The sequence below is a fragment of the Mercurialis annua genome, linkage group LG8, assembly GCF_937616625.2.
Source record: "Mercurialis annua linkage group LG8, ddMerAnnu1.2, whole genome shotgun sequence".
NCBI lineage: Eukaryota > Viridiplantae > Streptophyta > Magnoliopsida > Malpighiales > Euphorbiaceae > Mercurialis > Mercurialis annua.
This window is the reverse complement of record NC_065577.1, coordinates 8070603-8081371: the sequence shown is the minus strand read 5'-3', so window position 1 is coordinate 8081371 and position 10769 is coordinate 8070603.

The following is a 10769-nucleotide window of genomic DNA, read 5'->3' as shown; positions in this document are numbered from 1 at the left end:
TGATCTGTGACATGTGGTAAAAATTTAAATTATTTTTAAACATCACTATAATTAGTACAATAAATATCAAATTGAATTAAATAAAAAGATTTTAAAAATATTAGTTAGAATTGACCTTATGTGCAAATTTTTGGCTGTTTTTAGACATTAAAAAAAATGAAAATATTGTATTATGATAGATAGTCCATTAATATTCAAATAAAAAATATTAATATTTTTGAATATAATTAGACTTAATTTATTGTATATGTATATGAAATTTACACTTAAATGCATTTATAATTGGTAAAGTCTTTAATTAGTTTCGTAATGAATTCATATATTACGAGGAGCGGATCTAGAAAAAGTTTATGGTGGACAGTTGTCCATTTTATTATTTTAAATTTTTAAAAATTTGTGAATAAAGTTCAATAGTATAATTTGTTCACTTTCAAATTTATAACATTTCTCATTTTAAAATTTATAATTTGTCAATTTTGCCCGTCTTACAGATTTCTGTAAAACAATTCTGATACGTATCTGACTGATTTTTTTTGTTTTCTGATGTAGTGTTTAAATATGATACTCAAGATTACAATGTGGTTGTAGATGGTATAGAAGCATTTAATTCATGCTCAATTTCAGACAATTCTACAATATATGATACAGGAAACGATAAAATTCAGATTGTTTACGGGAGCAATTTATTTATGTGTGGTATTGCTGTGGACTGTCAAGGCGGCATGAAGATGGCAATCGATGGAAAAGCGCCACCACCACTACTATAATCAACCCAACTAAATTGTCTATTAATGTTGAACCATGCCACATAAAGCATTTATTGGAAGTTCACTACTTTTAATTTATTGTATTAGGCATTTATTGAAATTGCAATAATACAATTATGTCATCAATTGAAAATTACCTTTCAAAAAGATTCAGGTTTTTTTTATAGTAAAATTTTTCTTTTGAATAAGCGATGCGTGACAATTTTTTTTTATCTAATATGAGTTCGAGTTTGATTATTTAGTGGTCTCTTGAATGAGAATTTAATCGACGTAGTTAAATTGAATTGAAATGGAATAGTAACTACAAAAACATTAAAAAGGTTACTTACATTTGTAAGAAATAATGTTAAAATAAGTAGCAAACTAAATTTTATTTAAATTTTATAATGAACTTTTCGTATTGATGCCATTCAATTAACAAGAAGAAAACATGTATGGTACTTTCGGTATTTAAGGTTTTTTTCTTTTGTAATTTTTAGGGTTTTTATATGACGTTTCAGATGATGTGGAGTGTGTATAAGCGGAGCGGGATTCGTGGGCCGCTCGCCCAGACTTATGGATGACTTTAGATTCTGGAAAGGTTTAAAATAATGGAGTCACTGTCTAATTTAACAAGAAAATACCTATTCGCTTATAGGTAAGGTTATTGTACGCCGGACCAAAAGATCAAGTTCGTTGACCTCCCTGATCTCGTGTGCTTGGCTTATCGGTTATTAGTTTATTTACTAGACATTTTTGGTTATCTGATCTCAACAAAAAATAACAATCCACATGATATAATGCTAGAAAAGTAAACATGTCTGGAAAAACTGTTTACAAGTAGATTCGTCTGGAACCAGATCAATTTACATGCATAAATCCTAAAATCGGATGTTTAACTGAGATTAATTTTATTTTAAATCATCTTGAATAACCTATACAAATACTAATTATGTTTTTCGTCCCTTGTTATCTACAGATGATCAGCATTTCACTCCATTAGACCAGTGTTACCGTCCCACGCTGCCTCTGAATGATCAGCCGTCGACGTCACATTCACGTCCCTCTTGTTCTCACCAGGCTCAGGATCCATCGCAGCTTCATTTCTCGCCGTCAGAGTCTTGGTTGTATAGACTAGACCTCGGTGAGGCATACAACGTGCTTTTGTCACGAGCCGATATCACACCACCATCTTTTACACTCCTACCGGCCACATAGGAGGAGACCGATGCTGCGCCACTAGGAGTAGATGTTGAGCTTTCAGCTCAGTACGAGGACAAGGACGACGACAACAACGAGGGCGCTCCGGTACCTAGACGGTTTCACTCAATTGCTGAGAGTTCGCGGCACCGACAGGAGACTCACGGTTTGAGGATACAGAAACCGAAGAACCGTAGATATTAGGATTAGATTTCATATTTGTTCATTTATTGATACTTGTATTTTAGTAGATGTTGTATTTTTATTGTATCTTGTATTTTAAAATCGTTTGTTAAAATTGTTATTTTTTATAATCATTTGTTAAAATCATTAGTTAAATAAAATAAGTACTTAAATCGTTTGTTAAAGTCGTTCATTAATCATATCGTTTATTAATATTATTTTAAAATCGTTATCAGTTTATAGCTTTTGTTAATATATTTTTCATTTAATATTTACAATTTTTCTTTTAAATTTCACCAATGATTGGGCACCCAATCACTGCATCTCCCCAATGATTGGGGAGACAAAAGTGCTCCCCAATCATTGGAGAGAAGCAACGTTCCGCATTCCTACAATTCAGAACGTTACTAAGCAGCTGAGTAAGCAATTAATCAGCTGCTTAGCATGTTCCGCATTGTAGGAATGTGAAACGCCACGTATATGGTCTCAGGCACTCTTTTGGAATTTAATTCTAAAAAGGCACGAAGTGCAAATTTTGGGCGCCTACGAGAGTTGTGACGTGGATGCTAAAGCGTTGTCATTTAGCCACTCTCTTTTTATTCACGCCAGTAATGATCCGTTTAGTATTATAACCGAAGCTGATAGAGCTGTTAACACTACAAGAAATCAGTCAATGAGCGACGGATATTTCCGTCGCTAATTGGCTAAAATCCGTCGCTACATAAGGTTAGCGACGGATTACCGACGGACGTAATCCGTCGGTACATTTTGGGTCGCTAATCATTTAGCGACCCAAAAAAATGAACCGTCGCCAAATTACCGACGGAATTTCCGTCGGTAATTTGACCTGGATCAGTCGGTATTTTGGTCGGGCTAGCCGAACAAATACCGACACCATTAGCGACGGATTATTCCGTCGCTAACTTAGCAACGGAATAGTCTGTCGTTACCGGTAGTCGCTAAATTGGACTAATTAGCGACGGAAACTCTGTCGCTAATTAGTCCAATTTTGTCGTTTTTGAGCAATATAGCGACGGAAAATCCGTTGCTCAAAGCTCATATGTGGTCGCTAATTTTTTGTTTTTCGGCAGAAACTTCCCGTTTTTCGGCATTTTCCGATTTTTCCTGTTTTTTAATAGACCCATTGACTCACTAATCACAGACAGACACGATAGACAACAACAAATAAACAAAAACCGAAACACAAATAAACATAAACCGAAACCGTTATATATAAATACACGACAAAAAAGTATACAATTCGATAAATACTAAATAAGTCAAAATATGCAAACTGTATTATAAAATCCAAGTCCAAATACTATACTACCCCAAACTAGTAGTGTCGTCAGCCGGTGGAGGTGGAGGTGGGGGAAACTGCGGTCGTAACTCCGGTGGGAGTGTAGTCATGAGTCGCGCAAGCTCAGTACGGATCCGCTCGTCGAAACCTGCCTCCACAGTACGGATCCGCTGCTCGATCCGCTCTTCAAAACCCGCCTCCACAGTACGCATCCGCTGCTCGAGTCGCTCCTCAACCTCTCTAGCAATGCGCTGCTCGATCTCCTCACTAACGACCGCCGGTTGCTGTGACTGGGATGATCCGCCGCGGTGCAATCGGCTGCTCCGGCCGACGTAGGATGCTGAAACCGAACCAATACCGTAGACTCGCTGCTTCTTGATTGCCTCGAGAGACAAAAACAGCTCGTTCTCGTCGATCGGCTCTGGAGTCGACGAACTCCCTTCCCCAGGCGCCTGAGACTGGGTCACTGCAGCAAGCTCTGCCTGGAAACGGTCCTGAGATTAAAAATACAAATTTATAGTTTACTGAAACTTTATAAAAATACTTCACAAATATTAGTTTAAACCTACATTTCTAACTAAAATTCGGCAGCATTTTCTTTAAAATTTGATCATCACCCATTTTTCAGGGACATCCTGCAAAAACTACAGAAAACTCTGTTCAACAATATGAAATAGCAATCACAACACTCACAACAAACACGTAAACATCCTATTAACAACTAACTATATAAAGTTATATTTATATCATATTAAGCAGTCACTTAAAGTCAAAATAAACTTATATTTTTATCCTTTGATCTCTTGTCAACGAAGACAGTCCGATCAGCTTTGGTCAGGTGCAACCGTACATGCAACTCAGCCAAAGTGGGCTCTCAACCGAGCTCCTCAGTCTATCATATGAAATGAAAAAGTTAATTAGTAGATAAACAGAATATATAACACGATTAGTAATATTAAAAACATACTGTAACTGTCTTATGCCTCGTAGCCGATCTCGATCCTGCGGTATGTCGAACCGGTCCGGTGCCAGCTCCGGATGGCTCACTCATCCGATTAGCTCGTGCTATCTCAAACTTCTTCTTAGCCTCAGCAGTATCCCAGTCTCGCTTCCATGACGCCCAAGTATCAGCACTAACACCGCCCTCTTTTTTATCTGGCTTCATGTTGTGGAGAGTATCTTTGTACCGATTAGCCGCATGTCGGTAGAAGACCCTTCTAATCAGGTCCTCAGGGTAGGTGGAGTCCCAACAAAAACCCTTCTGCAAACCATTAATTAATAAAAACAACTAGAAATCAAAAAGAAAGTAAAACATAAATTTAAAATATTAATTTAACAACCTTGAACTCCTCGAAGTAGAAGCCCTTATGCTCTGCTTTCAGCTTCTTCCACGAGGAACCCTTAGGGAACCAGCTAGATCGGAAAATGGGCAAGATCGCCCTCGATGCGTTCCCTCTGTCGTTCCTGCAATCTAGTAACCTTTCTCTGTACATTACAAAAAAACTTAGTTTCCACATTTTTGAAATAATATTTGTTAAAAAAAAGTTGTCAATCATACCTTGCAGCATCAGGTGTAACTCTAATCCTCCCAGTCTCGTCCGTAGCTGGCGGCTGGTCCTGTGGCTGCGGCTGTCTCGCTGCTCTCCGCGGTGCGGGTCTACCCGCTAGCACCTGCTGCTCAGCCCCGGGATCCGAGCTCTCAAGTGGATCCTGCTCTGGGTCGCCACGGCCGCGTCCATGTCCACGTCCCTGACCGGTATCCCTACCCATGTCTCGGCCGGCAGAAGAAGAACCTGAACCTCTCATATCTACAAAACAAATTACAAAACAATATTCGACAAGAAAAAAATAATCACATCTATTATAAAAACCATAACACATAATTTTTTAACAAAAATAAAGTTACTACATCAACAAACGTAAATAAAAGTCAAAATTTTACAGAAATAACATTAAAACAAATCATGCAATTTTTATATCATCTTCCGCTCCAATGTCATCATCGTCTGATGAGGATGGTGGATAATCATCTTCCGTCTCTACTATTGGAGGGTTGTGTAATGCAGCCTCGTCCGCCTCGCCATTCGGATCAACTAAATTTGTCGGGTCGTCATTCGTTATGACATCGAGCGGATGTTCTGCACTATCATTTTGGAAAGCTGGAACAGTTGTTTCAGGCATGTCTAGCTCAGAGCGAGCTTTTATCTTGCATACTGCCCACCAATCTTTCTTGTCCCGCTTTTTGCTAGGATAAGGTAAGTAATGTACTTGATCGGACTGTTCAGCTAAAATGAAAGGTTCGTATTTGTTGTATCTCTTTCTGTGATTAACATCCACTATGTTATACCGAGGATGGACTAACATACCAACCGTTTTTGTAGGATCAAACCAATTACATTTAAATAAAACCGTCCTCTTTATTGGTAGAGCTGGATACTCTAACTCGATAATGTCAGTCAACACTCCATAAAAGTCGCTTTCAGCTGGGCCGTAGAGTGATCCTTTTACACAGACTCCGCTATTCATTGTAACCCGATCCTCTCCCATATTCTTCAGTATTGAATTTAAACCCGTTCACACAGTACCCCTTGAATGTTTTGACCGATCTAAACGGTCCTTTTGCAAGACTTAGAATATAGGGATTGGTACAGACAGTTGGGTCTTTCACCTGTAGCACAATTATTATACTGATCAACACGATAATATATACAACTACGACGATAAAACAACATTAATACTTACATATTACTCGAACCAAAAGGCGAATTCCCTCTCCAACTTGACTACAACTTCGGTCTGTGTAATTTCGTGGTTGAATTCATACAACTCGCCTTCAAAAACTCTATTTACAAGAATACGAGCGAATTAATACAATTTGTATCAAATTCTTCAATACTGAGCTTAAATATGTATATTAAGACTTAATCTCTGTAAGGTTCGATTTCAGGGCAATTCAAAAGGATATATCTTCGGGCAGCAACATATTCAGCATCATCCAGATATATGTTCCGACAAGCACCTACAGGTCGCCCTTTCGGTTTGAAAATAGATAATCTGTCGAAATCATCATCAACGTCCATTTTGCAAACTTCATTTCTTTGCATCTGACATGGTACCATCGGATCACCATCCTTGAAATAAAAAGATGCAAATTTTGTTGTTTCCTCCAGTAGATATCCGCTGCTAATACTTCCTTCCACTCTGTCTTTATTCGAGACCTTATTTTTGAGTTTTCTCAGGTATCTACATAATCATATAATTAGTTAATTTACCTAATTATCGGTTGACGAAATAGAACTTTAAATATATTACCTTTCAAACGGATACATCCAACGATACTGAACAGGTCATGCCATCATAGCTTCGTACGGAAGGTGTACGGGGAGATGTTCCATCGAATAAAAAAAATCGGCGGAAATATACGTTCCAACTTGCACAGTATCTTCGGGATATCAAGCTCTAATCTCTGAAGATCTGCCTTTTTCAGCGATGTGGCAGTTAACTCTCTGAAGAATATACTCAACTCTGTTAAAGGCTCCCACACTTCTGCCGGAAGAAGCTCGCGAAGAGCAATTGGCAAAAGTCGTTGCATGAAGACATGACAATCATGACTTTTCATGCCCATCATCTTTAAACTGTTTAAATCAACGCACCTAGACAAGTTGGACAAGTAACCATCCGGAAACTTTAACTTTTGAATCCATTCTAACAAAATCTTTTTTAAATCTCTGTCCAAAGCATACAAAGCCTTTGGATATCTACCAGTTTCCTCATCTTGTGCCAGGCCAGGACGATCACAAATTTTATTCAACTCTGCCCGAGATTTTGCCGTATCTTTCGTCTTACCAGGTACATTGAGCACGGTATTGAAAACGTTGTCAAATACATTTTTCTCAATATAAACATGACATCGAGATTATGTCGGATCACATTTGTCCTCCAATACGGTAAATCCCAAAATATACTTTTTTCGGTTCCAACCACGGCCTTTAGATAGTTCATCATTCGTAGCCTTAGCATCATTCTCATAGGCCCTCTTAAACCCCAGACCGTCCACCTCTGCTAACACTTCATCTCTAGTCCTCACACCTCCAAATTGTTGCCTTACTTGTTTGCCTTTTCGGAATTCGGTAACGTTCCGACGGAAATGGTGACCTGTAAGTAAAAACTTTCTGTGGCAATCAAACCAGGATTGTTTACCACTCTCAGGCAACGTGAAAGCCTCAGTATTTTTCATACAATGCGGACATGCCAATCTTCCTAATGTGCTCCAACCAGAAAACATTGAATAAGCGGGAAAATCATTAATTATCCACATAAGCGCCGCCCTCATTTGAAAATTCTACCGTTTTTGAATGTCATACGTCCGGATTCCAGATTCCCACAACTGATTCAACTCTACTATTAATGGCTGCAGGAAAATATCCATATGGTTTTTGGATTTCCGGGTCCCGGGACAAGTATTGTTAGAAACATAAACTCATCCTTCATGCACATGCCAGGAGGCAGATTATACGGCGTCACAATAACTGGCCAGGAAGAATAATTTTTCCCAAAACTACCAAATGATTGAAACCCGTCAGTACATAAGCCTAGCCTGATATTTCTTGTTTCGTCAGCAAAATCTGTATGCAACTCACTGAACCGTTTCCAAGCCGGAGAGTAAGAAGGATGACACATCTTCTCGTCTTCCATTTCATGTTCAGCGTGCCATGTCATATGTTTAGCTGTGGCTTTGGAAGCGTACAATCTTTGCAGCCTCGGAGTTAAAGGGAAATAAAACATTTTTTTGTACGGAACGTTAGCCCTTCTTTTGGACGAATTGCTTTTCGTAACAGGTTTCCACCGAGGAAATGTGCAAACTTTACAGTGGGTTAAATCCTCATCCGCCCCCCCAGTAAATCATACAGGTGTGGAAACAGCAATCAATAACCTCGACTGGCAACCCGAGACCTTTCACCAGCTTCTTGATATTAGCAAAAAAATCGGCATTTTGTTGTTCTCTGGAAGCAGTTCTTGTAATAAACGGCAGGTGTTATCAATCAAAGATATCGACCCCTGATGTCGACACATAATATCCAAAATTTCAACAGATGCGGACATGGGTGAGTGTCTGCTATTTCCGGGCCATATTTCTTCTTCTGCCGCACTCATCATATCAAAAAACTTCCGAGCTTCGTCATTCAGGGTCTCTTCCTCAAAAACTTCGGGACTAGCAGCATCAATAACCATTCTCTGACCAGAGTTTAAATCTCCCCCTCCCTCATTATAGTAATCGTATTCATTAGCCGGCTGCTGAACTACAGGAGGGACATTCACCTCACCGTGGTGAATCTAGACATTGTAATCTGGAACAAACTCAGACTGCAAGACATGTAGTTTCACAACTTCTACATCTCGAAAATTCGTATTTCTACATTTTGTCCTAGAACATGGGCATTTTATCTCTTCTCCACTCATACACTCGGGATGTTGTACAGCAAAATTCACGAACTCTTCAAGATTAGAGAAAAAATCTGGTGGCAGGAAGCCTCTGTCATGCCTCGTATACATCCAACTGTGGTCTGGATTCATTTCTGGTGGACGTACAATTAGGTACTGATTCATAAGCTCAACGTAGCAAAGTCAATGTAATTGACTGCTAAAAGGGTAGGGTCTTATCCCATTCGCAAAACTGGCGCCCCATAATTCGATCACGATATATGCATGAATACGAAAAAAATATTCGGCAGCCTTCCGGCGTTGTTCTCCAGGTGCATTATATAATATAGGGTGTGTAACGCTAATTATATATTCCGTAAGGAATAAGCGTTACACAGCCTATATTAAATAGCCACCCGGAGAACATACGCCAGAAAACTACCAAATATTCCTATACCATATCCATACATATATGTTTTTTCGTGATCAAATTACGCAGAGGACGACAGTTTTACGAACTGTACACACGTACAATCCCATGTCGTTCAATCTCTTGAACACACGGGACGGGTTTCTACGGTTAGGTAAGATTTATTCGGTGGGAATAAAATCTTTTTTAATTAAATTTAACAGTGATTCAATTTACTATAACAAACTAAAATGAAATACAAAAATGCAGTAACACTTACTTGTTGAAGAGCATAACCGCAAGAGAGAAGAGAATGTGGATGGTAAAAACGGTGTGGATAGACGACAATAGGAATAACCGTAATAAGGACAAAACCTACAATAATAGTTTCAAATAAGTCTGTTAGAGCACTACAAGTTAACAAATTGAATGTCTACTTTGAGTACTACTAAAAAAAATTCTAATTATTAACAGAAATCTGGCAGCATTTCCCTTAAAAATGAGCATCAACCATTTTTCAGGGAAATCCTGCAAGCAAAATATTACATATTCAAAGATATCCAATACACCAATTCCATCAATTCATTATATAATTACAACCATCATGAATTATGTCAATTTTTTCTTAATTTTACAAGTATTAAATAATATTTTTATTACTATTCTATTCAACTAATTTTAAAGAACATCAGTATAATCTAATAATTATAATCTAATTATATTATTTTTTATTATTATAATAATATAATGCAATTTTAATTGTATAGATCAACTTAAAAAACTAATAATATTCTCTACTAATTTCAAATTTTCATAATTAACTATAAAAATCTAATTATAAATGACCCTAATTTTATTACTATTTTTAGAAAATTAATAAAGATTTACTAATTAATAATCTAATAAATTTAAATAAACTATTCTATTTTTTTAACTAAAATAAAATAAAACAAAATATCCTAACCTAATCCAATAATACTAACCTAATTAAAATAAACTTAAGGATTAATTAAAATAATCTATTAAATCAATATAAATACTAACCTAATGTAATAATCTGAAATTTTTATAATTTAATTCTAGAAGTTTAACTTAAACCTAATCTAATTAAAATCTAATTATATTAATATCCAAAATCAATAATTAGAACAAAATAAATGGGACTAACAATTCCATTTCATTAACATTTAAATTAACCCCTACAATAATTTAACTAAACTAATTAAATATAAATTTACCTAAGTTAATTCTGATTTAATAGTATAAATTAAACTAACCTAACAATTCAATTAATTTAACAGTATTAAACCCTAAAAATACCCTAAATTCATATAACAAATACATTAATTAAAAAAAACTTACAGATGTGTGGTGGCCAGTGAGAGGAGGACGGCAGCGGCTTGGCGTGGGCAGCGGTTTGGCTTCGGCAGCAGGGAAGAGGAGGAGCAGCGGGGACCAGCGGAGGAGGGAGACCAGAGGAAGAAAGAGACCAACAAGGGAGACTGGCGGC